The 12,400-nt window shown below is 43.5% G+C and overlaps 1 protein-coding gene across 1 annotated transcript in view; it reads right to left on the bottom strand.

Annotated features, from left to right (window-relative positions):
* The window catches only part of FGF10 (fibroblast growth factor 10), a 96,329-nt gene that overhangs the window by 20,462 nt on the left and 63,467 nt on the right, over positions 1–12,400 (bottom strand). The window lies entirely within an intron of this gene.

Below are 12,400 nucleotides of genomic sequence, written 5' to 3'. Positions count from 1 at the left end.
GCTCCGGCGGCGCGGCAGCAGCGGGAGGCCCCATTAGCTAAAGTGGTACCTCAGGTTAAGAACAGTTTCAGGTTAAGAACGGACCTCCAGAACAATTAAGTTCTTAACCCGAGGTACCACTGTAAATGATTCCAATGAACCTCCAATGCAAGGCTTATAACCACAAAGGTTACAGACTAGCATAGGTACAAAACAGGATTTATTAAAAAGAAAATAAAAGAAAAAGGAACCCCAAAATGCTTTGTGCACATCAGAGGGGAATTCTACTCCCGATCATCACTGATTCTGTTCTTTTGGATCCCTGCTAACTGGGTGCTCCACCTTCTTAGTTTTTCTACATCTGTGATGCTGCAACCAAGGAAGAAGGAGGGGGAACGGACACATCTACTCAGGCTCTTGCCATTTGACCTGTGCAAGTGTGGTTGCATTAAGCTGGTGTTTCTGATTGATTTTAGTGATTGTGAAGGCTCACAGTCTCTAAGGCTCTGAGGTCCCCAGGAAGGTTCAGATAATAAAAGCTGGAAACAACGGTTTTAATGATAAAAAGCATTTACCTCTGCTAGATGTGTAAAACAGAAGACGACATCGCCAACAAGCAAAACAGCAATAAAACAATGTTACCGATTCTCGTCAGTAGTTGCTCAATTCATGTTTGCTCCCTGTGGAATTTTGGGAACACACACTTGTGGTCTCTATAATTGTTTTAAGACAGATAGCACACTGAGGGTTTTCTTTTGCAGTCGGAACTCTGTAAACTGCAACAATTATGGTAAATCCCACTTGACCACATCCACTGTAAAAGCATGGTTCTCAGTGCCCGAATCATTCCCAACTCATTATAATTAGAAACATTCCAAATATCAACATGAGATATGCCCTGTGGACATTACATGTGCTCACTTTATAGGTCCCTGAAGTCTGAAGCATGTTCCCCAAAGGAGCCAAATATACTTACCTTAAAATCAACTGCCCTTTTATAGTTAAAGCAAGTACTCATTACACAAAATGACAAGGGAGAGAAAGAATGGCTGGTCATCTTGCCCCACAAAGGGGAATCATTAGCAAGAGCCCTATGTGGTTGTGAGCATTGTTTCCTAACTTCTTTGCGCTCACATTTTTTCAGAAAATATTGACAAGCAAACTGAATGCATTCGGAGAAAATCGCAGGCAACTGTGGAAAGAGTCAAAGGTTGGTGATGAAACAGCAATTTGCTAAAACAGCAAATTACTACATAGGCTAGTACTACTGGTCTATCAAATGAATTTTCAGGAAATCTACATATTATAGCATTCAAGGAAGATCAGTTCCCAGATCCAGGAACAATTTGTTCATGGGTGGCACCAGGACTCTGGGAGTCCTTTGGCAAGAGTCCCACAACTGGGAGTGGGGGATTCAGAAAGAGCTTTACAGGTCCTTGGTAGGTCCACACAAACACCCCCGGTCCACCTAGGTCCTTTCTCCTAGTACATCCTATTCTTAGTGGCATTCAAAAAGAACCACAGTTCCAGGACCTCTCCAGTCCTGCTTAGCATCCAGCTTCTTTACCCAAGACTGATTATGTGATTGGCCGTGCTGGCTGGGGCTTCAACTTCTGGAAAGTACCACGTTGATGAATCCTGATCTCTATAAAACAAAGTGTCGCACTGCATTTTAATAATTTTGTCTGACAGGCAGAAGTAATTAAAATACATTTGCTATTTTTCTCCTTACTAATAGGACAGGATGCCCTTCCAAAATCAAGAGTGCTTGGAGGATGCTATTCAGCAGATCCTACATTTATACATGACAAGAAAGGGAACCAAGTTCACATAAATAAATCCAGTTTCGTGTGGTGTCATTTCCCCTGCTGATAAAAAGAAAGAAAACCAACAAATATCAACTGTGGGTAGAATAAATGTTCTCTTGGAATATTTCTGAAAGCATGAACCATTTCTCAACTTTTCAGTAGATGCAATTCACATTATTAACAGTTTGTTTTCATAGATGATCCCACTTCCTCATTTAAACCAAATGAAAATGTTACAGAGCCCACGGGAAAATGGTTATGCATTCATAATTCAAATACTTGCAAATAACTGGTTTCATTTTTAGTTCAGTTCCCATTTCAGATATTTGCAAAATTGGGAGTGCATTAGATATTATGGAACAGGCTTTCTGCTTCGCAGCATCAATTGAATATCATCAGGTTATGACATGAGCTTGGAAACTTGTCCTAAAATGAACCAAGAATTGTCCTTTGTGCCCCAGGGAGGTCACTTTGGCACTGCTAACACAGCAGTTCAACTTCACCCCTGAAGGAACACTCCATTGTCTCTTGAGACAGATGGATGCCAACCACTTCATTAAACGAAGTTTAGAACTTACCCACAGAAGGGAGGATGATTGATCAGAGTGCCTGTTTAGTTTAATATTGGAAAGAAAACACAGTGTTTGCCTGGCATGTAGCAAAAGATACACTCGTTTCCACCAGGATCATGCACAGGGTCACCCAGTAGTTATGGCAATAAGTGACTTTTGACTTCTAAAGAGTCATAGTTACGCCCACCAGTTTGCCCAGTGAGGATTGCAAGAATGTGGAGAAATTTATTCACAGCTATCCTTAATGCTCTGCTAGATCAGGAATAGTAGCCCTCCAGATGTTGTTAGCCTCCAAATCCCATCAACCATAGCCAGCGAAGCCAATGGTCAGGGATGATGGGAGCTGCAGTCTAGGAACATCTGGATGACTAGAGGTTAGAGGCCGCCCATCCCTGCACTAGAGACATCAGACCAAAGTTTGCATGTGAGGATATTCTGAAAGCACTGTGTTCTTCTGTTTGTTGGCTTTTGGTAGCTGAGGTTAAGCTAGTATTCAATATATGTGTTAAGTATTACTCTCTCCCTTGCAAGTGGCTTGCTTTGTAGTTTTTAAATGCATCGTTAGCTTTTGGGTATGAAGCAAGAGGAAGCTTCAAAAGCAAATAAGAAACAGAACCAAAGATACTTGTCGGATATATTTGTTTTGTTCGCCTTCACAGCGGGAAAGTAGCAAGAGCGTATTCTGGGCCCAAAATTAGATGCACCCTTTTCTCAACAGTGTTGCTGCGTACTCTTCGCAGTCACTCTCATGGGTGGGCTCATTTGAGTAAGCAAGTGAATATTTCTTAAGTGACTCGGTCCAGTAGCGTTAGTCATTCCATGCTGGAATGACTGTCAGATGAAGAAGAATGAGCACTGCTTCCAGCTGAAACAAATCGACAAATCTGCCTTGGTTTACTTTTCAACTAATTCTCCATGCCATGTTTGGTACTTCTTGTTTGCTTTCTTCAGCAATAAGTACTGGGAGCTGCCACTGCAGTATGGCAAGTAAGATCAGACCATGTTAAATTAGGCAGCCAGTAGCTTTGCCACCTCATGAATTCATGGGTCATGAATAACACAAGGGCACATCTGCACTACAACTGGTACATATTGTCATAGCCTCCCCACAGCGCAATAAGCCTAGGAATTATAGTCTGGTGAGGATGCTGAGAATTCTCTCTTGAAGGCCCCCAACTCCTTCACAGAACTACTTTCCTTGGTTTAGCAGTAGCCAGCTGTGGGTTAAACCACAGAGACTAGGACTTGCTGATCAGAAGGTCGGTGGTTCGAATCCCCGCAACGGAGTGAGCTCCTGTTGTTCGGTCCCTGCTCCTGCCCACCTAGCAGTTCGCAAGCATGTCAAAGTGCAAGTAAATAAATAGGTATTGCTCTGGCGGGAAGGTAAACGGCGTTTCCGTGTACTGCTCCGGTTCGCCAGAAGCGGCTTAGTCATGCTGGCCACGTGAGCCGGAAGCTGTACGCCAGCTCCCTCGGCCAATAAAACGAGATGAGCGCTGCAACCCCAGAGTCAGTCACGACTGGGCCTAATGGTCAGGGGTCCCTTTACCTTTACACACTCAACAGGGAGCGTCACCCAATCCAGTTTCCCCAAAAGTATAATACATGTTTGTCACATTCATGTTTTACATTTTTAGCTTTGCACTTATGCAACTACTGCACGACAACCTGCAGTTGCTGCTTGTTAATTTAGATCAGGGATTGTGAACCTGCAGCCTTCCATATGCTATTGGACTTCCAACTCCTTCAGCCTCACCCAGCATAATTATTGGCTAAGGATTATGGGAATTGTAGTCCAACAAAAACTAGAGGGCAATCCCAAGCAGGTATGAAAAACATAGTCATTGAGCCCATGATTGGTGAGTAGACCTTAGCTGACCTTACCTTAGCCCTTTTTTGGTGTATGCTGGGAGGTGTCCCATTAAGTTTAGTCAAAAGCACAAGAATGTACCATCTAGTCTGACCTGCTGGGAGACCGAGGGCCCCGTTCCTGCCTCTCTCCACCTGGCCCAGGGCGGGGCCTGACAGGCTTCATAAGAACTGCTGCTGCTGCTGCCACCCAGCAAGGACTGGGGTATTTTGGGGAAAGTTTTGCCGGGAGTTTTTGCTGTTATTGAAATTAATTTTTCGTATCTTTATTTTTATGTGGAAATTGTTCAGTTTGGTTATGTAGTTTTTGATGTGTTTTATTTATTTTTATGACTACTTTGCTACGTTTGTAACTATGTAAATCTTTTCATATTGTAAGCCACCTTGAGCATTGTTTTAACTGTGGAAAGGTGGCATACAAGTAAAATGATGATGATGATGATCTAGTGTACAGGATTGCATGTATGCAGCCCCAAACTGCCTAGGTGCGCTCCAAGTCTTCTGAGCCAGGAATCAGCACAGAATGGGACCGCCAGTTCCCAGGTGTGTGGTTCTTACTCAGATGTGACACACACTCCTGCCATGTATCATGCATGCTGCACTCATACCACAAGTTGGCCATTATCCATGCTTTGTTCCTTATCGGCAGCTCTGAGTCTGAGAGTTAAACAAGATGGGAAGTGATTTACCTCTAGAGACATGTCCCCCGCAATCCACTTACGGATTTTTGAATTTTTCTTATGGAGCAACATTCACAAATGGTTCCAACTTTCAATTGTTCTCCTCCCTTTTTATCAGCTCACTTAAAACCCCTAAGGATTGCAAACATAAACATGCCTAACCCCAATGTATATTTTATTTGCATCACTGGCTGTAAAATTCCTGAAGCCCTCTCTATGAACCATTTGGTCGGTGGGCTAGCCCAACTTAATGGTAATCCAATTAGGAGTCTGACCAGAAACCCCCTTCCCCTCCCTTCCCTTCGGAGCAACTGGGTGACAAGCACCACTGATAAAGCAGCTGTTGTGTTAAGAAGTCAAAAGACAGGCATTGGTTTGAGAGGGTGCAGGTTCCCTGCAGCAGAGCTACTTCAGGGAGGGCTTCTTATCAGTTCTCTTAGATCGCTACATACTTAGTCAAAACTATGTTATCTTACCAGATGGTCACCTACCAGTTAAATATTTCAGGAGCTCAAGGCAACGCTAAAAACTGAGGCCTTTGGGTTATTGGAACTTGCATTATTAATCCTCCGGCTGCGCCCCACTTAAAAGTTAATGATGCAAAATCATTCCAGTCCTCTGAATCACTTTTAGTGTCTCCTTTGCCTAGTGCTGCCTGTTGCTGCAAGACAGCCGTCCTTGCTGTCTTCTTTCCCTTGACCCACACAAGGCGCAGATCTCTCCTGCCACTTAAATTAGATTGTGTTCTAGCATTTACAAGGCCCGGGTAACTCAGTATTGCCCAATTTGCTATCATTTTCTCAAAATGATGCCAAGTGTCCGGTTATGAAGTCAGCCCACTACTCTCTTTTGCCTCTCTCTGTCCAAATTCATCTGCTTGACTTACTGGTCATCCCCCCCCCCCCCCCAAAAAAAGGTTATCAGACATGAAACATTTAGAAATGAACTGAAACACTCCATTTTTGTTGAGATGGGTTTTCATCCCCTAGTGCACTGTTGATATCTTCTTGAAACTGCTAGGAAGTGTGGTTGTATGAGAAGGACTGTAGCTCAGTGGTACAGCACTTGCTTTGCACACATAAGGCCCCAGATTCAATCCCTAGGATCTCCAGCTACAGCTGGAAATGCTTTCTGTCTGAAACCTTGGCAAACCACTATCAGTTAGTGTAGATAATATGAAGCAAGATGGAGCAACAGCCTGACTCAGTGTAAGGTAGGTAGCTTCCTGGGGTCTTACGTCTTGGGGGAAGGGCTGCAGCTCAATGGCTGTCAGGCTTCAGGGAATCAGCTTCCTCCTCGCTTTGGCAGTAGATAAGCAGAACAAAGGGAAAGGAGTCTTCTTACCAGTTAGAAACTTTAATGATCACAGCGAGAGAACAAATAATCTATTCATAGGAATGAAGGTGCTCCCAATTAAGGGTTCCACCCACTTCCCTCCTAGTCACCCACGTCACTACCGCGTCTTGTAACCTGATCTCGTAACCACTGTGCTTTCTGTGCTGCCACCTTATCTACTCTTTGACCTTGGGCTGAGCGGATGAACGCTTTCCAGAGATAGTGAACCTGTTAACCCTCTCTCTCCCAGTGCTTCTCCTAGCTGTTCCCCATCCAGTATTTCCCAGCTTCTGCCTTCTGAACTATGTCCCTCTGCAAACCACTGTTCCAAATCTATACTGGGAAGATTCAGGATCCTGATCCAGGAGCAGGGGGAGGCTCCCACCATTCCTCCTCATTGCAGCACTCCTCAGCACGGTCCCTGATAGTGGTAGAGCATCTGCTTTGCTGGCCAAATGTCCCAGAATCTCCCAGGTAGGCCTGCGAGAGAACCATTTCTGAAATCCTGGAAAGTCTCTGCCTGTCACTGCAGACAACACTGAGTTAGATGCACCAATGCTGTGACTCAGTATAAGGCAGCTTCCTTTATTTGTATAGGACACGCCTTCCAATAAAGTAAATATCCTTTATCTCAATCAGAATAAGAGCGTAATGAATTTCTACGGGTCATGGAGACATAGTGGACTTGGCTGTAGTTTTTATTGACTTCCTCTTCACCTTTGATGAGATCTCTGCACCCCAATGGCAACTTGCTGTGGTTCAAAAAAACTGCTCGTTGCTACGCTTTGGTTAACAAGGTGCCTTTCCACGCTCCCTATGCAATTGTAATAAAAACAACCCAAGACCGCTGACTCTCGGACACATATGTAAACAATTGCGCACTATACTGCATGCACCTGACATATGTCTTTCTCAGTATTTTCATCTTTTATACCCAACCGCTTGTCTGGATCATGTGGCTTGTCTCCCCGGAGCAAATGCTTTAACATTCACTCTGATGTAATAACAATAAGTACCATTTCCCTAAACATTCTTTCAACACCTCATTAAAACAAAACAAAACAAAAAAACCAGAACCAAAAGCAGGACGGCAAAGTTTCAAGCCTTGCTGGGAAACCTGGAAGGCCTGTCTGAAGAGCACAATTGTTTTGTGCCCCCTTCAGATCTCATTATGCACCAGTCTACTTCTGTATCGCTTTACCAGCTTGCTTTCCAATAGCCTCAGATGATAGGCAGTCATTGCATTCTGTGGAGTGGACCTCATGATCTGATTGCGCAAGCCTGTTGCCCCATGTCTCGGCTATCCACAATAATTCTACTTCCTCCTTTCAGAAATAAGGTGAAGACCCTCTTCCTAATACAAAACCTTTTCACACAGATTTCAAGCATTTACATGGAAAACAAAGCCCAGTTCTGTCCACGCTTACTTTGAGTATCATAGAACTTAAGCACGAACTTAATTTAGCTTAGTTGTATAGCCTCAGTGAAAAAGTGTAATCCAATGTGCTTTACCAAATGTAAAAGGTAAAGGTAAAGGGACCCCTGACCATTAGGTCCAGTCGTGACTGACTCTGGGCTTGCAGCACTCATCTCGCTTTATTGGCCGAGGGAGCCTGCGTACAGCTTCCGGGTCATGTGGCCAGCATGACTAAGCCACTTCTGGCGAACCAGAGCAGCGCACGGAAACGCCATTTACCTTCCCACCAGAGTGGTACCTATTTATCTACTTGCACTTTGACATGCTTTCGAACTGCTAGGTTGGGAGGAGCAGGGACCGAGCAACGGGAGCTCACCCTGTCCTGGGTATTCGAACCGCCGACCTTCTGATCGGCAAGTCCTAGGCTCTGTGGTTTAACCCACAGTGCCACCTGTGTCCCTTTACCAAATGTAGCTCTCCCCCAAGTCTGCTTTTCTTTCAGCAGTAGGAAGCAGTAATGCTTCTGAATACCAGTTGCTGAAAACTGCAAGAGAAGAGAGTGCTCTTGTGTTTGGGTCCTGCCTTGAGGGTTCCTCAGAGGCATCTGGTCGGCTATGGAGAGAACAGGATGCTGGACCAGATGGGCTTTGAGCCTGATCCAGAAGAGTTCTTCTTCCGTTCATTATCAACTATGATGGGACACTGCCATGCTGGAATCTCTGAGTCAAAATATCTCCACTGAATACTTCAGAGTAAACATTATCTTCTTGGCTATAGAAGTGAGTGGTTTCACCCCAAGTCACTTTAAATCTATTTCAGCGCAAGATCCCTATTATGTCAGCACTATGATTTGGAGAATATGATTTGTACAGAACGTATTTGGCTCTCCAGCAAATTTAGGGCGAACAATATGTTTTCTGCTGAAAGTCCCTGGCTAATGCCACGGGGACATTTTCAGTTCCAAACTCAAGTTTTGTTTACTTATTTAGGTTTTTAGCCTGCTGTATGCTGGGAGGCTTTACAGAAGTTGTTGGAACAGAACTGATAAAGTCCAACTGCACACAATGAACCAGACTTCTAATTTCAAACTTTAAAAACATTTCTATATGTGTGGTTTCATAGTGTTTCTGCCATTCTGGTGAAAGGTGGTAAAAAAGTGATTTTAAATAAATATTAATGGGGGGTGGGTGCCTGGTGGGCACTGACCTGTGACAGGTCCTTTTCAGTGATGGCTCCCCATTCATGGAACTTTCTTGTTGGTGAAATGTTTCTGTCTCCTACATTACTGACTTTCAGGAGGAAAATCAAAACATTCCTGTTTACTCAGGCTATTGATGGCTGAAAAATACAGTTCCCGGCAACCCTGGAAACATCAGTTGAGAAAATATTTGAAATCATTTTTAGAATGCTTTAAAAAAAAGTTGCACTGACGTATTTGCTGCCCTGGGCTCCTTCAGGAGCAAGAGCAGGATATAAATTGAATAAATAATACATGCATAGGAAACTTGTTTACTGCAAGCAAAATTGTCCTCATTCATAAATCTTTGCCATGCAGTTGAAAACAAGCCTTTTGTTTGTCCTCTACTATATACCTTAAATTTTTACTTACTTTCCCCAGCAATAGCTATTGTTCAGAATTGACTGGGTTCTGGCTGGCCCTCAGTTCAGTGGGATTTACTTCTAGGTAAGCCTGATTAGGACTGGATCATTTGGACATTTATTGAAAGATGCTGAGCTGAGCATATTCCAGAATCACACAGATCACGGAAGTTAATAGGGTCTTTGCAAGCCACTTTAGTGAGAGGAAGGAAAGGCCCTAAATCCAATAATATATGTGCATAGTTTAGCTCTCCCAAGACAACTTAGCTTGGACAAGAGACTGGTTAAGGGGGCGCTATAAACTATGCAGACTGTGACAGCTGGTTCCTACATGTGGATTATGTTACCATGCACACAATCTTGAACCTTTCATCTCAAGCCATTGCAAAGGTGAAAGCTTGTCGGGGCTCATTCTTTAATTAAGCCTGACTTAAAATTCACCTAAGTTAGACTAACATAGATAGGAAGTCAGGTTCTGTTAGGTGTGCCACCTTTCACTTTACCAGACATCTGGGAAATATTCAGTTCAAGATCATAACCTTGAAGTTTGGCATTAACTGCCTAAAACGAACAAAACATTAAGATATCACCAACAACTTGCCTTTGACTGGGAAAATTAGAAGCATATTTAGGATGTAAACACTGGTGTGCCACTAATATTGCTGGTAATGATTAAAGGCTGTGAACTTTTATTATAGGAGAGTAAAGCAAAGCTGACATTCTTCGTTTCTTTCTTTTTGTTAAAGCAAGATAAGGAAATCCCAAAAGTGTGGGGGCGGGGGCATGAGAATGAAATGCTCATGGGGGGATGCAGTTATGAGTAGTTCTTGAACAGAAGGGCATTAAAAAAGAAAAAAAGATTGCAGTCATAAAAAATCAGTGAAAGTGGAGTGGCGTAACCAATCTGTGGTGGGGAAAAAAAAAAAGAAATGGAAGAAAAAACGACTTAGGTTTATAGAATTACAAAAGTTGATAAAATTATACTTGACCTGGTTCACATATTAGGGTAAGCCAAACCTTGGCTTAGTCTTAACAAGGAACATGCAGGTTTCTGGAGCATAGGATTGCGATTGTGGCTAATATCTCTTTGGTCCTCCTGCTGCTGCTGTACCACCTGTGGCTGAGTCATGATTTGGCTTTGTGTCACATCTGAACCCAGGCTCATGATTTGTCTTGCTCCAGAAAAACCCCACAAGCTGTAGCCAAGGTTTGCTGCTGGTTTTCCACTCCTGGTTTGTCTGTGGGAGAAAAACCACGAGCCTGGGTTCTTCTGACATAATGCTAAGCCAAAACCATGGAATAGCTTTGGGTACTGTGGCAGCAGCATGGCCATGGGAGCAGTGCAGCACCTGTGATCTTTGCTCTGCATAACCGCCACGTTCGATCATTCCTGTTAAGCCATGGTGTGTGAACTGGGATATTTTGAAATCTTTTCACATTCCTCAAGGGGGGTTTGCAGAGGTTGAAAATATGTGTGAGAGGGATGCATGGATCCTGCCAGTGATGCCTGTGCTGGCTGTGGCTGCTTCTGGCCATCCATTTGGCAACAGCATGAAAGGGCCCTGTGCACTTAGGGGTAGCGTGCACATGAAGCTTTGTACAGTAGGCCAGTTTCGACATGCACTCATGCACCGCTGTCTGTCCTCCTCATTGAGACAAGCAAGAAGCGTGATCAGAGTGCAAGGAATGAGCCAACAAAGGCACCATTAAAGGAGTGTGGCCTGGCGAGAGCCCCGAAGGGCCAGAAGGAGAGGCTACAATTCCCAGAGTGGTTTAATAACCAACCCTTCTTCCCAGAGAAGTCTGGGCATTGGCACTCTGTGAGGGGGTAGGATCCTTTGTGGGAAATTGCAACTGTTTAGAGCAGTCTGATATGCACGGCTTTAAATGTTCAGTGCAGATGGGACCTTAGCTAGGTCCATTAATTTCCATGAGTCTGCTTGGAGTAAAACCTAGTTGAATTGCACCCTTTGTTTTAATCTAAAGCCAGTGCTCTTCATACAGCTGACACAATGGTGATATTTTAAAGTAGCCGTCAAGCAGCAGTTCTTTTCAGAGACAGGATGCCCTTACGTACCCTGGTCTTGGAAAGTTTACGATTCAAAAGGGAGAGACTCTTGAGTTTTTAACTGCCTGGATTTGACAGCACTGTGTTCATCCCCCAGTACATATGCATTTTATATTTGTTTCCACATAAAAAGAACCTCATGGTCCCCCTGGCTGCTCTCCTCTGGAAGAGGGCAATTGAGGCCCTGCTTGCAGAAAATAAGAGGTATTTTGGATGGTACTTTTAAAAGTTATTTATGAACTGCCCGTGTGTGGAAGTTTGGCAACAGGGAGAAGACAGTATTATATTCTACAGATGAGCAATTCCAAAAGAAAGTAATTTTTCAGTCTCCTCATTGTTCCCACAGACATGCCTCAGACAGATACTTTCAGTGCAAATGTTCAATTTCAGTAGAGCCTCTTGGTGAATAAAGCAAGGATTTCTACTTTTGAATAGGGATGTGCCATACAGTCCTGTTCTTTAAATCAAGGTCAGATCCACACTGACGACTCTCCAGCCTGCAAGTCAGCACTGGTATATCTTGCAAATACAATCACCACAACTGGTTCCCATTCATACTGTAGACTGCAACTCACATATTTATAATGTGATTCCATGTTATGAGGCAACTGGAAGTGCAATAAAAAGTGGGAGGGTGTTCATTCGTTCTTTTTTTAAAGCCAGGTCATGCTAATAAAACAGAGTTACACACACTTACACACACTGTTTTGTGTTTCTCCTTATGTATTAGTTACTTAGGAAACCTGGGACTCAGCTAGACTGGTTAAGAAAAAGCGATTTATATGCGTTGTACATGCGATATAACATTGTGCCACCAGATGGTGATGTGGAGCCCTGTTTTTCTCTGCCTGTTTTCCCTGTTGACATTTACGCTTTAAACTGAAATGTTTCTTTGATGCGTCTAGATCCAGCCCCGGAGTTAAATATATGCATATAATATTGTATGTGTAATAATGAACATAAAATGGGAGACTTGTTCCAAAAAAAGTAGCACAATCAGGGATTGGGGGGGTGGTAAGTTTGCTTAAGACTGCAGTCAGAAATTAGAAAATATATAGCTGGAAGCCTGACAT

Source organism: Podarcis muralis, chromosome 11 (assembly GCF_964188315.1).
Source record: "Podarcis muralis chromosome 11, rPodMur119.hap1.1, whole genome shotgun sequence".
Lineage (NCBI taxonomy): Eukaryota > Metazoa > Chordata > Lepidosauria > Squamata > Lacertidae > Podarcis > Podarcis muralis.
The sequence above is the reverse complement of the archived record's forward strand: the minus strand, read 5'-3'. Positions and strand labels throughout refer to the sequence as shown.